This window comes from Rattus rattus, chromosome 2 (assembly GCF_011064425.1).
Source record: "Rattus rattus isolate New Zealand chromosome 2, Rrattus_CSIRO_v1, whole genome shotgun sequence".
Lineage (NCBI taxonomy): Eukaryota > Metazoa > Chordata > Mammalia > Rodentia > Muridae > Rattus > Rattus rattus.
Genome location: NC_046155.1, coordinates 112,223,092 through 112,247,898, shown reverse-complemented (window position 1 = coordinate 112,247,898; position 24,807 = coordinate 112,223,092). Strand labels below are relative to the sequence as shown.

The 24,807-nt window shown below is 38.8% G+C and overlaps 1 pseudogene; it reads right to left on the bottom strand.

Moving 5' to 3' along the window:
- Positions 1-4,080: 4,080 nt before the first annotated feature.
- LOC116893212 overlaps positions 4,081-24,807 on the bottom strand; it is a 33,509-nt pseudogene continuing 12,782 nt past the window's right edge.

Genomic DNA, 24,807 nt, shown 5'->3' with positions numbered 1-24,807 from the left:
ATATTGAGCATATGTACACATGCTCCTAGAGCTTAGAGAGCCCAGAGAATCACTAAGTAGACTCTGAATATTAATATTAGAAATAATCTTCAAAGGCAGAAAGATATAACTGTTCACCTTTCCTAAGATACAGACCAAACTCATCACTAAGAAATAAACTTTATTTTTAGAACCAGCAACTCTTTTTCTGGAACTTGAGAATGAAGTATTTATTGAAAGTAATATTTTTTAAAAGACCCCAATCATTATAGAGAACAAAATACTGCTTAAAACCTCTAGTATTATAGGCAAGCCTAGTGTGGTCACACGTCTGTGATCCAAATATTCAGATGTCACCAGGAAAAGAAATAAATAGATGGAGCTATGGATAAAAACTCATCCTGAGTGATATAACACAGATCCAAAAAGATAAATGTAATATATTCAATTATATGTGGCTATTAGCTGTTAAGTTTTCAATAAGAAGGTATATAATCCATATAACTACAACAGTATCAAACAAGGGACTGGGAGAGACAGGCAGAAACAAAAGAGATTATTATGGATGGATGAGAGACTAGAATGATGGAATCAAACAGTGGGGGTAAGAGAGAGTGGAATAAGGGAGGAAATACAGGGTGGGATAGCTAAAATTAAGGAACAGTTGAGGGCTTGTATGGAAACCTAACCCAATGGAAGCTTCCTAAAACATACATATATGAAAGTGATCTAAGCAGAATCACTAAATGGACATCTCTTATTACCAAATGAAGCCTCTAGTTCTGGTGATTGGTTACATCTAATTGAATTGTTAAATAAAGGGGATCCATATGAACTCCCAAGTCACCAAGGCTATCACCAAAGTTATTAGCCTCTCCCCACAAACTGGTAAGAGGGAGAGGGAGAGGGAGAGAGTGGACTTGTCTTCAGCATCTGAAACTCCAAAGCCTACTCATAGTAGTACATTTCCTCCAACAATGCTTCACTTATCTCAACAAGACTACATCACCTTATCCTTATCAAATAGTGTTATTCCCTGATGATTATGCAATCAAATCTAGAGCCATGGTGTGTGGGGGGGGGTTCATGCTTATCCAAACAACCACATCCAACTCCTTGGCTTCCATGGGCTTGGAGCCATATCATAATGTAAAAATGCATTCAGTTCAAGATCAAAAGTCCCTATAGTTGATTACAGTCTCAACACTGTTTAGATGTCCAAGTCAAAGTCTATTCTGAAATTCACAACAATTTATTAACTGTAAACCCCTATAAAATCAAAATAATAGAACAGATCGCATATTTTCAACCTACAATGCCAAACAATATACATTACCACTCCAAAATGGAGCTTAGTGAAGAAATACTGAACCAAAACAAGACCAAAATCCAACTGGACAAACTCCAAACTTTGCATCTCCATGTCTGATGTCAAAGTGATCTTCAGATCTCTATCTCCTCTCAGCTTTGTTGGCTGCAGTACACTTTTCTCTGTTGGGCTGTTTCCACACCCTGTCAGCAGCTCTCTTTGGCAAGTATCCCATAGCTCTGGTATTTCTACATCTTGGGGGTCTCCAGTGAAATCCAGGCATAACTTTCACAGCTTTACACAGCATAACAGCCTTTTTGGACCTCCATGCAGGAACATCTCTAGCCCATATCAGGCCTCAACATCCTTCCTTAGCCACAAAGTGAGATTCCACAACCTCTTTCTTATATTCTTGTCCCTGATTGCACAACCACATGGATGAAACTGCCAAGTTCTGCTTGGAATACAGCCCCTTTATTCAGATATGTTTTAACCAATTTCCGTTTTTTGTGGTTTCCTTCATTGCCTAAGCTTGGTTGTCATGGAACTTCCTTAGTAGACCAAGCTGACCTTGAATTCAGAAATATGGCTGCTTGCCTCTGTCTCTGGGATGCTGGAATTAAAGGCATATGTTACCATTGATTGTCTAAGGATTTTCTTCAATTCCTTGTCACAAGGATTAGCTGGGTGGGGGTTTGCCCTGATCCCTTTATTCCATTTAGCATCAGGCTTTTCTTTATCTTCTTGAGTACCTGATTTAGCCTCGTTTTCTCCTTTTCCCCTCAAACAGTACATTTTATATTTTTCCTTAGTTAACTTGCTTTTTTATTTTTTAACTTGCTTTTTTAAATTACAGATCTTCATAAAATTGGCTTGTAATAACCACATGGAATAGGCTGCCTTAAAATCCTCTGCAAATGTCATTAATCCAAAACTTTTCAATTTATCCTCAAATATATTTTTTGTACAATGGCAAAAAGTATATGCATTCCTTCACAAATATCACTAGAATTGGTCTCTCGGCCACTTACTAATATTCCTTGCCTTTGAAACTTCTTGAGTCAGGCACCACAGTTCACACTGTCATTAGCACTGTCTTCCATGTTCCAACTGAAATTTAAAGTGTTCAACTGCATTCCAGATACAAAATCCCAAAGTCCATATTCAGTCAACAAGCAATATGCTCAGGTCTGTCACAGCAGCAATAACCCTCTTCTGTCTTAGTTACTGTTTTATTCCTGTGATGACACACCATGACCATGGCAACTCTTATAAAGAAAAACACTTAGTTGGGGCTTAATTACTGTTTTAGAAGTTTAGGCAGGCAGCATACTGCTGGAGAGGTAGCTGAGAGTTCCACATCCAGATACACAAGCAGGAAGAAAAGAGAAAGAGACAATTGACTTGAGCATTTGAAACTCCAAAGCCTATCCCCAGTTTCCTCCAACAATGCCACACCTACTTCAACAAGGCCATACCTCCTAATCCCTGTCAAGTAGTGCCACTTCCTAATGACTGTGCATTCAAGTCTATGAGCTTTTCTCAATCTAGCTACAATAGTCACTCATTATTAGAGAAGCTTTATTCTTAAGTATATGGTATTCTTCTGAAGTATATGAAGCATATGAGAAGAAACACAGCTGAACAATGTGCAGAAAGTGAGAGACTTTGAACACTCGGCCTGAAATGGGATATCTCCATCTAGTCTACCGAGACTGAGGAAATCCTGCAGAAAAACACTCAGAAACATAGTAATAGCCAGAAGAGATAGAGAATACCAAGAATCAAGGTCTTTCAAATACAGCAGGACAGAAGTACATGGGAACTCACATAGACTGTTGGCAGCACGTACAAGACTGGCCCAAATTTGGTCTTGATGTTGTTCCCAATGCTGAGAGTGTAAATTGACACATAAGCCAATATCCCTTACCAAACGATAGGCTATCTACAAATAATAACCACTGACAAATATTAACCACTTTTTCCCAACACAGTCTCACTGAGTATAGAAGCCATACATAAGAGTAGGTCTCATGCCTAGCAATAATAAACTCAGTGGGATTTTTAGAGATCTTATTGTCTTCTGATTTTTTTGTCAGGGCATATCTTTCATTTGTTATTGGTTGGTTGGTTGGTTGGTTGGTTGGTTGGTTGGTTGGTTGGTTGGTTGGTATTTCCTACCCTATGTGTCTTTCTCTTACATATTACAGCTATCAATTCTGTGGTTTTAGGGAATTCCTATGTTTGCCAATTTACATCTCTGGATCTATGTGTATTTCTTCTCCTTTATTTTTTGGCTTTTTGTCTGTTTTGTTGATCTGTTGTTTGTTATGTTCTACTCATATTCATTTTTGTTTTATTGTATCTAACATTTTTTATTTTATATTTTAGATAATGGTTTTCTTTTTTTTACAGTTGGCATCTTTATTGTTTAATAGATCATCAACTTCTCCAAATCTATCGTATTTCCATGCTGTCATGAACAGTGACAAAGCTAACCAGAGGCTACATACATCGAAGAGAGCTAAGCTTTTACAGCTAACTTCCTTTCACAGACAGAATATAAATAGATGCCCTCTACAATGCACAATGGTTTTAGTCACTAAGGAATTTAAATGGGATCTTGAATGTAGACAAATCCCGATGCAGTAAAGACGAGCTGAGATGCTGTGCACCTGCTTAGGGTTCCTGGTGCTGCATCTTGGCCACTAGCTGCACTAACACCAAATGGAGATACGGAAAACACTAGAGTGACTGAGGGGCTATGCACAGGAACCAAAGGCAGGAAAATACTAAACATTGCTGAGAGCACCCACCCCAGGAAGGACTTTACCTTCCAGGAGCTCTAGACTGCCACCGCCCCCAGTGCTCACATGGCTGACTTTGTCCTCTGTGTTCCACTTGGCACAGCAAGTGGCAATGTCTCCTCCACCTATGATAGTGATGCAACCCCTAGAAGTGGCTGTCACCACCTCATCCATGAGGGACTTGGTTCCCCTGTCAAAGGCTTCCCATTCAAATACCCCAACAGGACCATTCCAGACAATCTGCCTAGCTCAAATCACAGCCTCAGCTATTTCTTACTGCTCTCAGTACCACAGTCAGCCAGCCAGCAGGTATACCAGAGGCCACAGTAGCTTGGCCATTCCTGGCATTCTCATCAAATTTAACAGCAATGACAAAGTCAACAGGCAAGGTAATCTTCACACCATTTTTCTCAGCTTTGGACATGAGATCTTTGACAATCTTGGCTCCTTCTTCATCATACAGAGATGTGCCAGTCTCCATGTTGTTGAGCACCTTAAGGAAGGTAAAAGCCATTCTACCACCAATGATCATCTCATTGACTTTGTCTAGCATATTATTGATCAGCTGGATCTTGTCTGCAACTTTAGCTCCTCCCAAGATAGCCAGGAAGGGTCGATCTGGATTCTCCAAAGCCTTGGCGAAGTAGTTCAGCTCCTTCTTCATCAAAAAATCCATCAGCCTTCTGTGGCAGATTCACACCCACCATGGAGCTGTGGGCTCTGTGTGCAGTCCCAAAAGCATCATTGACATAGACATCTCCCAGTTTGGACAGGGAGGCTCGGAAAGCATCAATTTTAACTGGCTCAGCTTTAACCTTGTTCCCAGAAGCATCTTTTCCCTTCCCTTCTTCCTCTACATGAAAGCAGTGGTTCTCCAGGAGGATGACAGTCCCAGTCGCTGGGTTGGCACAGGCATTCTCTACTTCTGAGCCCACACTATCCTTCAAGAACAGAACACTCTTGCCCAGCAGAGATTTGAGTTCTGCAGCAACTGGCTCTAAGGAGTACTTGTCGGGCATGGGAACACCATCAGGACGGCCCAGGTGGCTCATAAGCACAACCGACTTGGCTCCTATGGCCCAGCATTCTGCACGCTTTAAAAGCGCACGTCTGCTGCAGTGTTCTCCTCTTCCTCTCCTCCCAGCCTCTCGACCTCACGGTGTTGCCAAAATGTCGCTTTCTAACAAGCTGACTTTGAACAAGCCGGACATGAAGGGGAAGCAGGTCATGATGAGGATGGATTTCAACGTTCCTATGAAGAACAACCAGATAACAAATAACCAAAGGATCAAGTCTGCTGTCCCAAGATAACTGTTTCCTAATGAGAGCTACGGCAAGAAAGGATGTGAATTTGAGTATGTAGGGAAGATATGGGAGAGGTTAGGGGAAGAGAAACATAATCAAAATATACTATATGAAAAAAATCTATTTCCAACTTAAGAAAAGAAAAAGATTACCAAAATGTAAAGGTCAGTCTAGTCTACCTATGAATGTCAGGCCAAGATAAACTATACATCAAATGCAGTCCCAAAAATAACTAACTTAAGTAATAAAATATGTATCTAGTTTGTTGTTATTATTTGCTTGTTTATACATTTTGCATCCCACTTACTGCCCCTTCCAGGTTACCCACAATCCTTCCCTAGTCCCTTTCTCTACTTCTCCTCTGGGCAGGTAGGAGCTCCCTGAGTAGCCCCTTCCCCCGCTCAGCCCTCACACTTTCTGTCTCTGCTAGGATAGGCACTTCCTCTCCCACTGAGAACAGACAATGCAGCTCAGTTAGAACATATCCATATATAGGATACAGCTTTCAGGATAGCCTCCAGTTGTTTGAGTCCCACATGAAGACCAAGCTGAATATCTGTACCTATCCACCAGAAGCCTAGGTAGAGCCTAGGTATATTGTTTGGTTGATGGTTAAGACTCTGAGAGCTCCCAAGTGTCTTTTAATCTAATTTGTAGTGTGTGAAACTCATTATTCCTGTTTTGTTTTGTTTTGTTTCTTGTTTCATAGTACTTTGTATTTATGAGAAAATTCCTTTCTGTCATAGAATACATAAAAGCCAATTTGTTTAAGAATATTGGGTTCTGAGACACAATTTGACACCCCCATTTCTGATACTCCCAAGCTCACAACTCAAGTCCAAGTAGATCAAGGACCTCCACATAAAACCATACATTGAATCTAATAGAAGAGAAAGTGGGAAAGACCACTGAACACATTGGCACAGGAGAAATTTTCCTGAAAAGAACACCAATAGCTCAGGCTCCAAGATCAACAATTGACAAATGGGACCTCATAAAACTGAAAAGGCAAAGGACACGGTCAATAGGACAAAATAGCAACCTACAGATTGGGAAAAGATCTTCACCAATCTTATAACAGATAGAGGGCTAATATACAATATATACAAAGAAGACTAGAAGGTACACTCCAGAAAACCAAATAACCCTATTAAAAATGGGGTACAGAGCTAAACAGAGAATTCTCAACTGAGTATTCTCAAATGGCCAAAAGGCACCTGAAGAAATGTTCAATATCCTTAGTCATCAGAGTAATGCAAATCAAAACAACCCTGAAATTCCACCTCACTCCAGTCAGAATGGCTAAGATCAAAAACTCAGAGGACAGCAGATGCTGGCAAGGATGTGGAGAAAGAGGAATACTCTTCCATTTTGGTGGGGTGAAACTTTAAAACAATCTGGTAGTTCCTCAGAAAAATTGGAAATCCTTCTACCTGAAGATCCAGCCATTACTGGACATACACCCAAAAGATGCTCCAACATATACCAAGGATACATGCTCCACTACATTCATAATAGATTTATTTATAATAACCAGAAGCTGGATAGAACTCAGATGTTCCTCAACAGAGGAATGTATACAGAAAATGTGGTACATTTACACACTGGAGTACCACTCAGCTATTAAAAACAATGACCTCGTGAAATTCATAAGCAAATGGATGGAACTAGAAAATATCATCCTGAGTGAGGTAACCCATGTGATGAGGTAACATGGTATGTACTTGTTGATAAGTGGATATTAGTCCAAATGCTCAGAATATCCAGGATACAATTCACAGACTATATGAAGCTTAACAAGAAGGAAGACCAAAGTGTAGATGCTTCAAGCCAACATTGAAAGGGTAACAAAATAATCACAAGAGATAGAGGGACGGAGGGATGTGGGAGGGAAAAATGAAGCAGGAGAGGAAAGGGGGGCAGGAACAGGTACAGGGGGAGACAGGGAGATGTACAGAAGGTCAGGAAATAAAACAGAGGTGTGTAGCAATGGGGGAATGTAGAACTAGGGGTAGCCACTAGAAAGTTCCAAATACCAGGGAAGCAAGAGTTTCCCAGGACCCAACGTGGATGACATGAGTACTACTTAGCAATCAGAAATGATGACTTCATGAAATTCATAGGCAAATGGATGGAACTAGAAAATATTATCCTGAGTGAGGTAACCCAATCAACAAAAACAAAAAAACCAACCAAACAACAACAACAATAACAACAACAACAACAAAAACCACACACATATGCACATGATAAGTAGATATTAGACCAAAAGCTTGAATTACCCAAGATACAATCCACAAACCACATGAAGCTCCAAGGAAGGACAAACAAAGCGTGGGTACTTCAGTTCTTCTTTAAAAAGGGAACAAAAATATTTATAGGAGGAGATACAGAGACAAAGTTTGGAGCAAAGACAGAAAGAATGGCCATTCAGAGACTGCCCCACCTGGGGATCCAACATATATATATATATATATATATATATATATATATATATATATATATGTGTGTGTGTGTGTGTGTGTGTGTGTGTGTGTGTGTGTGTGTGTATGTGTGTGTGTATATATAAATTATATATAAATTTTATATAAATTTTATATATAGATATACACATATATATATATAGCTGTCTCTGGAGAGGCTCTGCCAAACATGGCAAATATAGAGACAAATGCTAGCAACAAACCATTGAACTGAGTTTGTCTCCACTGGAGGAGTTAGAGAAAGGATTGAAGGAGTCGAAGGGGCTTGCAACCCCATAAGAACAACAATACCAACCAACAAGAGTTCCCAGGGACTAAAACACTACACAAAAAGTACACGTGGGTAGACCCATGGCTCCAGCTGCATATGTAGCAGAGGATGACCTTGTTGGGCACCAATGGGAGGAGAAGCCCTTGGTCATGTCAAGGCTGGACCCCAAGTGAAGGGAAATGTCAGGGTGAGGAGGGGGAAAGTGCTGGGTGGTTGGGTAGGGGAAATATTTTCATAGCTGTCCCCTGAGAGGCTCTGCCAGAGCCTGACCAATGTGAATGCAGATGTACACAGCCAATCATTGGACTAAGCATGCCAACACCAATGGAGAAGTGAGGAGAAAGACTGAAGGAGCTTAAGGGGTTAACATTCCCATAGGAAGAACAACAGTATCAACCAACCAGAATCCCCAAAGTTCCCAGGTACTAAACCACTAACCAAAGAGTACACTTGGAGGGACCCATGGCTCCAGTTGCATATGCAGAAGAGGATGGACTTATCTCACATCAGTGGGAGGGGAACCCCTTGGTCCTGTGGAGGCTAGATGACCTAGTGTAGGGGAATGCTAAGACACTTAGGCAGTAGAGGGTGGGTGGGTGGGGGAGCACCCTCATAGAAGCAGGGTGTATGGGGGAAGGGATAGGGAGGTTAACTGTGAAGGGGATAACATTTGAAATGTAAATAAATAGAATAACAAATAAAATAATAAAAAAGAAAAGCCATCAATGTAATCTACCATATAAACAAATTGAAAGAAATAAAAAACATAATCATCTAATTAGATGCCAAAAAAGACATTGGCAAAACACTTCTTTATGACAAAAGCCTTAGCGATATCAGGGAGACAAGGAGCATACCTAAACGCAGTAAAGGCAGAAGCCAATAGCCAACATCAAACTAAATGAAGAGAAACTTCAACCAATTCCACTAAAATCAGGGATTCAAGACAAGACTCACTCTCTCAGCATCTATTTAATATAGTACTTGAAGTTATAGCTAGAGAAATAAAACAACTAAAGGACAAACAAATTGAAAAGGAAGAAGTAAAAGTATTGTTATTTGTACAAAATTTGATAGTTTACATAAGTAACCTCCAAAACACTATCAGAGAACTCCTACAACTGATAGACACCTTCAACAAAGTGATTAGATACAAAATTCACTCCAAAAAAATCACTAGTTCTCCTTTATATAAATGATAAATGGGTTTAGAAAGAAATTAGGAAAACAAAATTCTTCACAATAGCCACAAAAATAATATAAAATATCTTGGTATAATGGTAACCAAGCAAGTCAAAGATCTGTGAGACAAGAACTTCAATTTTCTGAAGAAGTTGAGGAAGATATAAGGAGATGGAAAGATCTCTGATGATCATGGATCCATAGGATTAACATAGTGAAAATGGTCATCTTGTCAAAAGAATTCTACAGACTCAATGCAACTCCCATCAAAATACCAACACAATTCTTTCCAGAACTTGAAGGAGCAATTCACTAAAATAACTTCTGCAGGTATTATCCTGATTTAAAGCTATACTACAGGGCAATAATAATAAAGACATATTGTACTGAAATAAAACCAGACAGGTTAACCTTGGAATAGAATTGAATACCCAGAAATAAAACCACATAACAAGGGACACTTGACTCTTGACAGAAAAGTTGAAATCATACAATGGAAAAAATAAAGCATCTTCAAGAAATAGTTCTGGTCTAACTGGTCTAACTGGATATCTGCATGTAGAAGAATGCAAATAGATTTATATTTATTTCTCTCTACCAAACTCAAGTCCAAGTGGATCAAAATCCTCGACTAAAACCATATACACGAAATCTAATAAAAAATAAAGTGGGGAATAGCCTTGAACTCATTGGTACAGGAGACAACTGCCTGAATAGAATACCAATGGTTCAGTCACTAATAGGATCAACAATCAATAAATGGGACCTCATGAAACTAAAAATCTTCTGTAAGGCAAAAGATACCATCATTAGGACAAAATGGCAGAGGCAACAGGAGAGGAAAAATTCTTCACCAACCTACATCTAACAGAGGGCAAGTGCCAATCGATGACACTATTAATGACATTCTTCTATGCTTGCTGATAGGGGCCTAGCATAACTGTCCTCCAATACAGCTAATGGAAACATGCAGAGACACATAGCCAAACATTAGGCAGACCTAAGGGAGTCTTGTAGAAGAGTGGGAGGAATGATTGAGGAAGTTGGAGGGGTCAAGGCACCACAAAAAAATTTACAGTCATTTAACCTGGGCCCATGGGGGTTCACAAAGACTGATCCATCAACCAACAGGCATGCAGAGGCTGGACCTTGGCCTCCTAAACATGTATAGCAGCATAGTCTTTATGGGTTAACTCTGACTCTATTTCTTCAGTTTGGATCCCTTTTCCCTAACTGCTGCCTGTCTTGCCACAGTGGGAGATGTGTCTAGTCCTTCTCTGACTTGATGTGGCAGGATGGGTTGGTGTGGTTCTGGATTCTTCCTCTCCTCTCCAGTATTTGGACACCCCCATTATACCAGCTCGGAGAGGACTGGATGAAGTCCTGAAAGAGTGGGATCCATGGGCCCACTTCTCCCTCTAGAGTGTCTGATGCTGCTGCACAGCAAACCTTGGAGGGAGTTTTGGGGGATGGTGTTAAGCAGAGTCCTGGACAAACAGGATGCACAGAACTCTGATCCACCTGGGGCTTCTGGGATAATGTTACACTCTTAGGAAAGGATTAAAGAGGTTCAGGCATCTGGGACAGGGTCAGGTGGCTGTCCTTGGTGCTGAGATGGCTGTGGTGGCAGCATCGGCAATGTTGGCATCGCATATTCTTTTCTTTTCTTTTCTTTTTTCTTTTTTTTTTTGCTGGGGACCGAACCCAGGGCCTTGCGCTGCTGGCAAGCGCTCTACCGCTGAGCTAAATCCCCCAACCCATAGCATATTCTTATATGCTTCTGCAAGTGCTGAGAGGCTGGCCAGGCAGATGGATACAAAGGTCCAACAATGATAGTTGCGGGGGAGAGAGTGTTCCACCGAGTGTTACAGCTCAGTAAAAGCAGCCAATTTCAGACAATCCTTGGTGAAATGACTTGTGGGATTGTGAAATGACTCCTTCCATGTGGACTCCTTCCAAGTGAACCTTGGGGAATAGGATGGGGTTGGGGGGGTGAATGCATCCAATTGGCTGAGGCTAAGATGCTGGCGATGCTCTGTTCGCATTGGAGTTAATTCCAGGTGATGCAGTAAGTGACTACCTGTGACCACCTGGGTGAAGATCACCAAATTACATGCTCTGAAGCAGTCACGGAAACAAAGGGAGTTAGTCCCACCCCATCAGCCTCAGGATGAGATTTAAATCTCAAATTCTGAGAGTTCTGAAGTTTGAGCACGCTTGCCAGTTTCATGACATTTCCTCTGGTGGCACAGTCCATGTGGCTCACAGATTGATAGTCATGGAGTCCTTTCCTTCTCAGAGGAGAAGGTAACAGGGCAATGGGAATGTGTGAGGGTGGGACTGTGAGGAGAGGAGGCAGGCGGCAGCAATCAGGATATAAAGCGAGTACATAAATTAAAAAAAATTCTGACATGCCAGCAAGAAAAAAAGAATATTAATAAAAGTTTTAATTTAATGATACCAATCTCTGGAGAAGGCAATGTTGGAGCATTAAGTGAGGGTACATCTGGCTTTTTCTTCTTACAAGTAGAGGAATGCCAATCTCTCTGCTGTCACTTCCTGCAAGTGCTTTTAGTACGTGTCTCCAAAAAGTAGCAGTTTTTGTGCATTAAACAAATAAAGCAAGCCAGACTTCTTGAGCACATGAGTTCTGTGCTCAGCTTTTTATTTGCAGTCAGCTGACTCCTCAAGGGCACATGGCTTTTGGGTGCCATTTTGATCTTAAAGGAAGTGATAGAAATCATGTTTGAGAAGGACTGTGATTTACCTCTGATGTTCATTCTAGGCAAAGCATAAGTACCAAATATTTCCACAACTGTTCGTGCCCCTTACTGGATGTCTATAATTCTGTGAATGTATTCTTACAATTTTTTAAAGGCTCTTCAAGGTGCCAACCAAGTATAGAAGATTCAAGAAATCAGCAGTCTGTTCACCCCTTCCGAAGACTACATAATGTCAACACAATGTCATAAAGCCAGGATTGCTTTATGAAACTCAAGAACTTATAAGAGTTTCTAGTTTCCAACTGTTTAGGGAAGATAGCAACTGGGAGCTCCTGGGAAATAGCACTCTCCTATAACAATGAATTAATTAATAAATATGAGACACAATTAATTGGTTTTTTAGACTGCAAATGGATTTGGCTAGGTTAAAGAGTCTGATCTCCAGTGTTCCAAATACATAGTTGGTCATTTATTTCCTCCAGTCCAAGAGGAAGGTTGGCATCAATGTATGCCCATTCTGGATGTTACCTAGGTAGCTTGGCTTTCCATTTCAGTGAGGCTTTTTATTCACGCAAATTCAATATCAGAAACAAAATGATTCACCGTGCAAGAAGAACCCATGATTTGATCAGATTTTCATACACTGGAGAAAGGCTGGGATGAATGGTTTTAATAGTTGCTGCATTTAGATCCCTGAATCTTTCTTAATCCTATCTCAAAAAAATGTCTGGACAGCTTCAGCTGAGCTACAGTGAGCCTCCCTTGTCATGAACTCACTTAAGACAAGAGGATTATATTCTAAAGCAATTTAAAGAAGCTTTCAAATGTAATTAAACAGGAAAAACATTTCAAAGTGTCTCAAGATATTAAAATGGATTATAATTTTAGTTAAAATTTGTTTTATGTATGATGTAGATTAGAAGCAGAAGGTATCGATACAGCAGAGACTCGTCCATGAACTTCACCTGATTCCATTCTCGTGATACCAGCATGCACTAGCACACAGCCTCGAGTTTGTTCTTTATGGTTTAATGAGACAGGAGAGCCTAAATCCACAGATCGCCTGATCCCATGGCACTGAGTCTTTGGTGGCAAACTTGAAAGCAAAATCTAACTTGCTTTGCAGAAGCATCAAACTGTTCATCCTAAATTACAAATCCAGAGAAACATGGCTTTCTGTGCAGTACACTCATCTCAAAATAATAGCCTTCCTGTCTACTTAGGTGGGGTTTAAGTTAAAGTAGGAATCATAACAATACACCAGAAAAGATTTAAAGAGAGCATTTCAGCTTGAAAGTTCTAAGGAATTTAAATTAAAAATGGAAAATTCAGCATTATGATGAGCAAATAGCACGGAAAAATCCAGCCCCTCAAATGTATAAAATGTAAACAAAGAAATAATTTATTTAATTATTTATTATTAATAATTTATTTAATAAATAATTGCATATTTAATGCAATGTTTTATGACTACATTGTTTCATAATTATAGAATGGAAGTATATTGACTAAAATGTGCCTTTAAATTTTTATTTTGAAACAGCATTACTAAAATTTAATAAAAATTTGAAATACCTGCTCAATATATTGATATCTAAATTAAGGCTTGTATTTTGCTCAAATACATAGCACATAATGATGGTCTGTTTTTAATATAGTTTTCCTGCATTTTTGAAAACACATGTAAGAATTTGAACAAAAATTTTAAAATAATCTAGAAATACATGTCAACATATTTATGATCTTCTTATGCTCTAAGGTAAAATATTGTATTTCTAAAATCTACCAATAAAATTATAAAAGAGGGAAATAATTATATAAAGTAAATTATCTGGTAATTATAAAACCTCAAACATTCTTAGGATGCAATGACATTATAATTAAATTATGGAACAGTCATATATGAACCATAGGAGAGAAATGCTTTTCCTCTACTGTTTGAGGCTATATGTAGCTGGTATTAATTGCTTAATAATAATAAATATTATTAATAAGTTTACAACTGGTATATTGATCAAAAAAAGGAAATTCATTCATTGTATATACAAGGGGATATAAAAAAGTGAATTCAAATATGGAGAAAGATTAGAAGTTTATAAAACATCTTTACTGAATGGAATGAAAGTATAGCAAATTTTTGAAGAAGACATAAGGTCCCCTGCATAATAAACAAAAAATTATAGTTTTGACAGGCTTTATCTATATACATTATTGACTTCCAATCACTTCCCCTTTTAAAAAGATTTTTTATATTTGTTTATTTTATGTGTATGGGTTTATTTCCTAAAATAAGAGCACTACAAGCATGCCTTGTCAGAAGAGTGTGTCAGATTCCACAGAAATGAAGTTAGGGCTGGCTCTGAGCCACCTTGTGGTACTGGGAACCAAACCGAGGTCTGCCTCAAAAGCTACACATGATTTTAACTGCGGAGTCCAGCCCCTCATTCTCCTCTGTTGTAATGGGTGTTGATATTTGCTTGTGATGAACCTCCAGGAAACTGATGATGACCTTACTTTACTTTTAGAGGATATGTCTTTACACATGAAGAGACTTCAAAGGAAAATTCTACTTATTATTTTCTGATTTTTCTATTGCTTCCACTGTTTTCAGTTGTTACATTAATGCAAAGTATCAAACTGCCGTATTTTGAGTTAGAACACTTCAAGCCTCAATACCATGTTATAATTATACTATGTTTACTGGAATTTTCTTCACTTAAAACATATGTAACTATTTCTGTACTTAAATGCCCGCGCGCGCACGCGCGCATGTGTGTGTGTGTGTGTGTGTGTGTGTGTGTGTGTGTGTGTGTGTGTGTGTGTCTGCATACTCATGTGGGTATTCATAGTGGCCAGAAGGTGCATCAAATCACTTAATGGTGAAGAAACAGGCAATTGTGACCTGATTGACTTGTGTGCTTGTACTTGAACTCTAGCCATCTACAGAATCAGTAAACACTCCCAAACACTGAGCCATTTGTCTAGTCCCAGGCTTGGAGTTTAACTAGAGATGAAAATAGAGTCATAGAATCAAAGTTATCGAATGTTACCAAGTAATTATTGAACACTATACACATAGTCTTATGTCAATTTGACACACTTTGAAAGAGGAGACCTCAATTAAGAAAATGTCTCTTTTTTTTATTAGATATTTTCTTTATTTACATTTTTGAGATAATTTTTATTTATATTTCAAATGTTATTCCCTTTCCTGGTTTCTCATACATAAGTCCCCTACCTTATCACCCTCCTGCTTCTTCTATAAGAGTGTTCCCCCATACCCAATCACAGCTACTTCCCACCTCCCTGACTGATATTCCAGAAGCAGGGGGTAGAGGGATGGAATAGGTAGTCAATGGACGGGAAACTGGGAAAGGGGATAACATTTGAAATGTAAATAAAGACCAATACTGTCCTGTCCAAACTACTCCACAAAATAGAAACAGACAGAGCAATAACAAACTTCTCCTATGAAGCCACAATTTCACTTATACCTAAACCACACAAAAACCCAACAAAAAAAGAGAACTTTAGACCAATTTCCCTTATGAATATCAACACAAAAATACTCAATAAAATACATGCAAACCAAATCCAAGAACACATCACAATGATCATCCATCATGAGCAAGTAGGAATCATCCCAGGGATGCAGGGATGGTTCAATATACGGAAACCCATCAATATAATCCACTATGTAAACAAAATCAAAGAAAAAAACCACATTATCATCTCAGTAGATTCTGAGGAAGTATTTGACAAAATCCAACAATCCTTCATTGATAAAAGGTCAGGAAAGATCAGGAATTCAAGACCCAGAACTAAACATAGTAAAAGCAGTATACAGAGAAACAGTAGCCAATATCAAACTAAATGGAGAGAAACTTGAAGCAATCCCACTAAAATCAGGGACTAGACAAAGCTGCCCACTGTCTCCCTGCTTATTGAATATAGTACTCGAAGTCCCAGTCAGAGCAATCAGACAACAAAAGGAGGTCAAAGGGGTACAGATTGTAAAGGAAGAAGTCAAAATATCACTATTTGCACATGATGTTATAGTATACTTAAATAACCACAAAAGTTTCACCAGAGAACTACTAAAGCTGATAAACAACTTCAGCAAAGTGACTGGGTATAAAATTAACTCAAAAAAATCAGTATCCTTCCTCTACTCAAAGGATAAACAGGCTGAGAAAGAAATTAAGGAAATGACACTCTTCATAATAGTCCCAAATAATATAAAATACATCAGTGTGATGCTAAACAAGCAAGTGAAAGATCTGTATGACAAGAACATCAAATCTCTGAAGAAAGAAATTGAAGAAGATCTCAGAAGATGGAAAGACCTCCCATCCTCATGGTTGGCCAGATAAATAGAGTAAAAATCGCCATTTTGCCAAAAGCAATCTACAGCTTTAATGCAATCCCCATGAAAATTCCAACTCAATTCCTCATAGAGTTAAAAAGAGAACTTTGCAAATTCATTTGGAATAACAAAAAACCAAGGATAGCAAAAACTATCCTCAACAATAAAAGAACTTCTGGGGAATCAGCATCCCTGTACTCAAGCTGTACTATATAGCGATAGTGATAAAAAAAACAAACAAACAACAACAACAACAAAAAAAAAACCCTGCAGGGTATTGGAAGAGAGAGAGGCAGGTAGATAAGTGGAAAAGAATTGAAGACCCAGAAATGAACCCACACATCTATGGTCACTTGATCTTTGACAAAGGAACTAAAGACATCGAATGAAAAAATATAGCATTTTCAATAAATAGGACTGGTTCAACTGGAGGTCAGCATGTAGAAGAATGCAAACCAATCAATTCTTATCATGTTGTACAAAGCTCAAGTCCAAGTGATCAAGGACTTTCACATAAAACCAGATACATTCAAACTAATAGAAGAAATAGTGGAGAAGAGTCTTGATCTCCTGAGCACTAAGGAAAGTTTCCTGAACAGAACAACAATGGCTTATGCTCTAAGATCAAGAATTGATAAATGGGACCTCATAAAACTGCAAAGCTTCTGTAAGGCAAAGGACACTGTCATTAGCACTAAATGACAATCAACAGATTGTGAAAAAATCTTTACAAATCCTACATTTGATAGAGGGCTCACATCCAATATATACAAAGAACTCAAGATGTTAGTCTCCAGAGAATCAAATAACCCTATTAAAAATGGGGTACAGAGCTAAACAAAGAATTTTCAGCTGAGGAATATCTAACGGCTGTGAATTACCTAAAGAAATGTTCAACATTCTTAGTCATCTGGGAAATAAAAATCAAAACAACCCTGATATTCTACCTCACACCAGGCATAGTGGCCAAGATCAAAAACTCAGGAGATAACAGATGCTGGCAAGGATGTGGAGAAAGAGGAACACACTCCATTGATGGTGGGATTGCAAGCTGGTACAACCACTCTGGAAATCAGTCTGGCGGTTCCTCAGAAAATTGGACATATTACTAACTGAGGATCCAGCTATACCACTCCTAGGCATATTCTCAAATGACTCTCCAACATAAAACAAAGACCATGGCAGCCTTAGTTATGATAGACTGAAGCGTAAAGAACCCAGATGCCCTTCAACAGCATAACAGATACAGAAAATGTGGTACATCGACACAATGGAGTACTACTCAGCTATCAAAAACAATGACTTCATGAAATTTATAGGAAAATGGATGGAACTAGAAAATATTATCCTGAATGAGGTAACTGAGTCACAAAAGAACGCACATGGTATGTATTCACTGATGAGTGGATATTAGCCCAAAAGCTTGAATTACCCAAGATACAATCTACAGACGCCATGAAGCTGAAGAAGAAGGATGACCAAAGTGTGTATGCTTCACTCCTTCTTAAAAGAGGGAACAAAAATATTCATAGAAGGAAATATGAAGACAGAGTTTGGAGCAGAGACTGGAGTAATGGCCATTCAGATCCAGCCCATATACATACAGCCACCAAACCTAGGCAATATTGCTGATGTCAAGAAATGCATGCAGGCAGGAGTCTGACATAGCTGTCTCCTTAGAGGTTCTGTCAGAGCATGACAAATAATAGGCAAATGCTAGCACCAAACCATTGAACCTGAGAACAAGATCTCTATTGGAGGAGTTAGAGAAAGGATTAAAGGAGCTGAAGGGGTTTGCAACCCCATAAGAATAACAGTAACACCAACCAGAGCTCCCAGGGACTAAATCATTACCCAAAGAGTACACATGGACAGACCTGTGGCTCCAGCTGCATATGTAGCAGAGGATGGCCTTGTTGGGCACCAATGGGAGGAGAACCCTTGGTCCTGCCAAGGCTGGACCCACCCCCCCACCCCCCAGTGTAGAGGAGTGTCAGGGCCAGAAGGCTAGAGGGGTGGGTGGCTGGTAGGAAACACCTTCATAGAAGAAGGGAGGGGGATAGGATAGGGTGTTTTTTGGCCAGAAAACTGGAAAAGGGTATAGCACTTCAAATGTAAATAAAAACTATTCAATAAAAAGAAGAAAGTCATAATCTAACAGTCACAGCACTGATTCAAGATCTCTGATTTATAGCTGGCAGGAATTACAAGAAGAAAGTATAAAACATAAGAGAATAAGTTACCAAAAGACAGTTAATATTTATCTATTTCCCTTAACTGCAGTGGGGAGGGCACTCAGCTCCTAAGTATCCAGGACATAGACAAATAGGATCCATATGCAGTCAGGTTATTAGGAATTTTCAAATACCAGAAGTAAAGAGAGAATCCTAAGTTTTTTCAGCTATGATAAAGAATCAATTCAGATAAAAATCAGACATTATAATTCAGAATGTTCATGGACAAATCAAGATCCTTGAATCCTTGATCCTTGATCCTTGAAAATCAAGTCGCTCAGGGAAACTATTTCCCACCAGAATTCACCTGCCAGTCAACCCATCAAATGACTTAGTTCTTAATTTATTCTTTCTCATGATTTGTGTCACCAAATCAGGAGTGTAAAAAGAAGGGTTTACCTAGAAGAAAGAAAGTAAAAAAAAAAATCCAATAACATGAAACTTTACATAAAAGATGTCCAAACAGTGGTCCTGTAAGGGAAGGATGATTGGGCTGATAGAGGCATTAATTGCTTTGGTGTAGGAAGATACAATTTGACCATAGAAGTGACTCCAGGGAAGCGAGAACCTACTTATGTTGTCAGAACGCTGAGAAATGTATGGGCTAGTACTCTACAAATCTGATGAGAAAACTAGAGAAAATTACCACTAATTACATAGAAGATAGCAAGTGCAGACATACTTCTGTGAGTAACTGTAGAGAGAAGAAGTAATTGTATTCCATAAACGAATACATGTACATTCAGGCATTAAAAATACTAACATAGCTACAATAAAGTAAATTATTAAATATTCATATAAAACAAACTAGCAGGCTATTTACAATGTATGAAATGGGTATATATGACGTGAGAGAAGCTTAATTTCAGCCACAGTGAGAAAGACAATAATGTCTAAAAATGTAAACTATCCTTAAGATTACATTATCTAACACAATTTTCATAAAAAAGAATTTAGTTATAGTCTTCACTGATTAACAAAATCAGAAATGTGAAGAAAAGTAAAATAAAAACTGATTTATATTCTTATCCATTTAATTTTTTTATAATTATAGAGAAAAGCAAGGGAAAGAGGGAGGAAGGGAGGGCAGAAAGGAAGGGAGGGAGGGAGGGACAGGCTGTCTGTGTTGCTAGGCAACTGAGTCACCTGACCAATCCTGGTAAATCTGATTCCAGAGACCAATTCCTGGGGAGCTCTGAGTTTATTGCCCAGCCCATAAGTGTCTGAGCCAATCGTAAGCCCCTAAATCCTCGGCCATTCATTTGTCACCACACTGTACTCTAATGAAAGTCCTGCCTAATGACATAAATCAGAACAAATTGAGAACTATTATCACCTGTGAGGATTTTCCTGAAAAAGGAAGAATCGGCCACTGCCCTGATCTCAGTTCCTTTTTGTTGTCTCACTGGTGTGCCAGGAGCCAATTTAGATCTAACTCTGTGTACAGCAGATCAGGACTCTTCTGAGGAGCCTCAGGAGACTGTGGCACCTTGCTCTCCACCCCACATTTTTTCTTCACAAGCTTGACTTCCACATCCCCCACAGTGCATCTTCAGCACCACTCTGCCCTTTTGAAAGCTACCGTTTATAGTAGTGAAAGCTGCATTACTTGCATGTTAATTACATCTGTGATAGCATTTGATCTTTATCCAGTTCCCAGCATTCTGGATGGTAAGAGTTTTGCCACTGGGGCTGGGGAGATGGCTTAAGAGTTCAGATCCTAGGACACATGTTAAATGGCTCACTACTACCTGTAACTCCAGATCCAAGGGATCTACCACCCCTTTCTGGCTTTAACGGGCACATCATATATGTGTTTAGACACAGGGAGACACACTCAAATACACACGTTTCTCCACCTGTACCCACACCTTTTTCTAGACTGCCCCTAACCAGTTCACCATACGTTTAAGCACAAGTTCCACTCTCATCTCTCTCCTGCAACCAACTCTGTGTGACATTTCCATAAGATCTTTTTTTCTCCCAAACTCTATGCACACTTCACAGTTAGAATGTGATGCTAAAGATGGCCAGGATGACACAAACAAGTATCCTATTGCTTGAATTGACTGTAGACAAACCTGCTCTCAGGACTGATAAGGAGCCTTTGCACTCTGTAAGGATATGAAGATCTAGACCATTTTCACAATTATTATCATAGTTACTTTTAACCCTTTTGAACATCAACATCCTTAGCAAACAATGAAAGATCATTGAGCTTACTTTGTAATAGAAAGGTGATTTATCATGTGTACAACGATGTAAACTATTGAAATTTTAATATTTTTTTCAATATGTAATTTTATTAACTTGAATATTTCTTATATACATTTCAAGTGTTATTCCCTTTCCCGGTTTCCGGGCAAACATCCCCCTCCCCCCTCCCCTTCCTTATGGGTGTTCCCCTCCCCACCCTCCCCCCATTGCCACCCTCCCCCCAACAGTCTAGTTCACTGGGGGTTCAGTCTTAGCAGTGAAATTTTAATATTTTAAAGGGATTTTATATTTTGGAACCCTTGAAGTTAGTAGCCCATCCAAGAACAATGCCAGATTCAAAACATAAGCATTGTATCTACCAAATAGTAATACCAGTTAAAATAACTAGTCCATCAAAAGTCCCCATGACAGTAGGTCCAGGAAAGCCATGGAAAAACATAGCAATGCTTCTGGAGATCCCCTGCCCTTGTGCATTTTCTTCACATACAGCTAAGGTCTAAACTCCCCTGAGCTTGCTTCCATGTCAGCCTTAGGTGCTATTTCTGTCTTTATCTTTGTCCCCTAGACCCCATATTTCTTCCTTTCCCCAGAGAGGAATTGGCTGCTCTCAAACTATAACTTCCACATTCACATACAGTACCACAAAGTCCCAGGAACATCAGATGCCGGAAATACAAGAATCCTCATGTGACAAAACTGGTAAGGGAAAGCTGTAGGCAGTGTATTGAGAGCATGGTACACAGCTGTGTGGCAAGTCTTAGGTTTGTTATGGATCTGCAGTAACTCTCAGCTCTCCAAGGAATCATAGTCTATGCTGGAAGCCACTACCTAATACTTCCTTATAACCTCTGCATAGCCTCTTGTGTTTTGAAACTCAACAAGGCAATAGCATTATCTAAATACAAACCAATGTTGAAATGTGTCCTTTCCAAAAACGTCAATATTGCCACCTTAACTAACTTACTGACTTATTTGTCTGGGAAAGAAGAAAGTCAAGTTCATCAGTTAAGGGGATTCAGGCTAACTCACACCCCAGAACTTGGAGAGCACTTCACTTTATATTTGTCCTACAAATTAGCCTCTCTCTCTCTCTCTCTCTCTCTCTCTCTCTTCGTGTGTGTGTGTGTGTGTGTGTGTGTGTGTGTGTCTGAGTATTTGTGCTTCTATCTGTCTTTTTTGTCTGTTTTGTGTTCTGTTTCCAACAACAACAATTGACTAATCAGAAATCAGTACAATTTATGTGCAAACATTAGAAACCTTAGCAGAATAAAAATTTAACATTAAAAAGAGTATGATGAATTGAGAATTCTGGTATCATATTTCTTCAGCTGAAATACTAACACCTGTTCCAACATAAAATGCAAATAGTCAGCCTTTTAATTGTGTAATATGCCTTCTCTTCTTTTGGAAAATGCCCTTTGGCCTATGAAAATATAAACAGCTGAAAAGCAAAACTCATAAGAATAAAAAAGAAAATTAGCCAAACATGTTTAGCGTGTATATTGGAGCCCATGAATTGGAAGCAGCAGAAATCATATTGGAAGGTCAGGAATCCAGGTCAGAAAGCCAAGTTTGGTGCCGGACCCATCCACAATGTCTCTGCACAGGTCTTCTTTTCTGGGAGTTTCCAAATGGCAACACAGTAGTGTGCTTTCCAGCTCTGTAAATTACAATCCTGGAAATATGCACACATAACTGAATTCTGTTTATCTGTCCTCAACTCTAAACAATCATATAAAATGGGAAAAATACAACCAAAAGTCATCAAAAAAGATAAGGAAGGACACTTCATATTCATCATAGGAAAAATCCACCAAGATGAACTCACAATCCTAAATATCTTTGCTCCAAATACAAGGGCACCTACATACATAAAAGAAACCTTACTAAAGCTCAAAGCACATATTGCACCTCACACAATAATAGTAGGAGATTTCAACACCCCACTGTCATCAATGGACAGATCATGGAAATGGAAACTAAGCAGAGACATAGAGAGACTAAGAGAAATCATGAACCAAATGGACTTAACAGATATTTATAGAACATTCTATCCCAAAACAAAAGGATATACCTTCGTCTTACCACCTTCTGGTAATTCTTCAAAACTGACCATATAATCAGTCATAAAACAGGTCTCAACACATACAGAAAGATATAAATAATCCCATGCATCCTATCAGATTACCATGGGCTAAAGCTGGGCTTCAATAACAATAAGGACAGAATGCCCACATATACATGGAAGTTGAGCAATGCTCTACTCAATGATAACCTGGTCAAAGAAGAAATAAAGAAAGAAATTAAAGACTTCTTAGAATTTAATGAAAACGAAGGTACAACAAACCCAAACTTATGGGACACAATGAAAGCTGTGCTAAGACAAAAACTCATAGCTCTGAGTGCCTGCAGAAAGAAACAGGAGAGAGCATATATCAGCAGCTTGACAACACACCTAAAAGCTCTAGAACAAAAAGAAGCAAACACACCCAGGAGGAGTAGAAGGCAGGAAATAAACAAACTCAGAGCTGAAATCAACCAAGTAGAAACAAAAAGTTCTATACAAACAATCAACAGAAGCAAAAGCTGGTTCTTTGAGAAAATCAACAAGATAGATAAACCCTTAGTCAGAATAACCAGAGGACACAGAGTGTGTGTCCAAATTAACAAAATCAGAAATGAAAGGGAGACATAACAACAGAATCAGAGGAAATTCAAAAAAACATCAGATCCTACTACAAAAGCCGATATTCAACAAAACTTGAAAATCTGCAGGAAATGGACATTTTCCTAGACAGATACCAGGTACCAAAGTTAAATCAGGAACAAATAAACCATTTACACAACCCCGTAAGTCCTAAAGAAATAGAATCAGTCCTTAAAAGTCTCCCAACGAAAAACAGCCCAGGTTCAGATGGCTTCAGTGCAGAATTCTATCAGATCTTCATAGAAGACCTCATACCAATACTATCCAAATTATTCCACGAAATTGAAACAGACAGAGCATTAGGGAGTTCCTTCTATGAAGCCACAATTACTCTTATACCTAAACCACACAAAGGCCCAACAAAGAAATAGAACCTCACACCAATTTCCCTTATGAATATCGACGCAAAAATACTCAATAAAACTCTTGCAAACTGAATCCAAGAACATATCAAAATTATCATCCACCATGTTCAAGTAGGCTTCATCCCAGGTATGCAGGAATGGTTTTATATATGGAAAGCCATCAACGTAATCCACTATATAAACAAACTGAAAGATAAAAACCACATAATCATTTCATTAGATGCTGAGAAAGCATTTGACAAAATTCAACACCCCTTCATGATAAAAGTCCTGGAAAGAATAGGAATTCAAGGCCCACACCTAAATATAGTAAAGCCATATACAGCAAACCAGTAGCTAACATTAAACAAAATGGAGAGGAACTTGAAGCAATCCTACTAAAATCGGGGACTAGACAAGGCTGCCCACTATCTCTCTACTTATTCAATATAATTCTCGAAGTCCTAGCCAGACCAATCAGACAACAAAAGGAGATCAAAGGGATACAGATTGGAAAGGAAGAAGTCAAAATATCACTATTTGCAGATGATAGGATAGTATTATTAAGTGATCCCAAAAGTTTCACCAAAGAACTACTAAACCTGATAAACACCTTCAGCAAAGTGACTGGATATAAAATTAACTCAAATAAATCAGTAGCCTTCCTCTACACAAAAGAGAAACAGGCCAAAAAAGAAATTAGGGAAACAACACCCTTCATAATACTCCCAAATAATATAAAATACCTCGGTGTGACTTTAAACAAGCAAGTGAAAGATCTGTATGATAAGAACGTCAAGCCTCTGAAGAAAAGTTGAAGAAGATCTCAGATGGAAAGATCTCCCATGCTCATGGATTGGCAGGATTAATATAGTAAAAA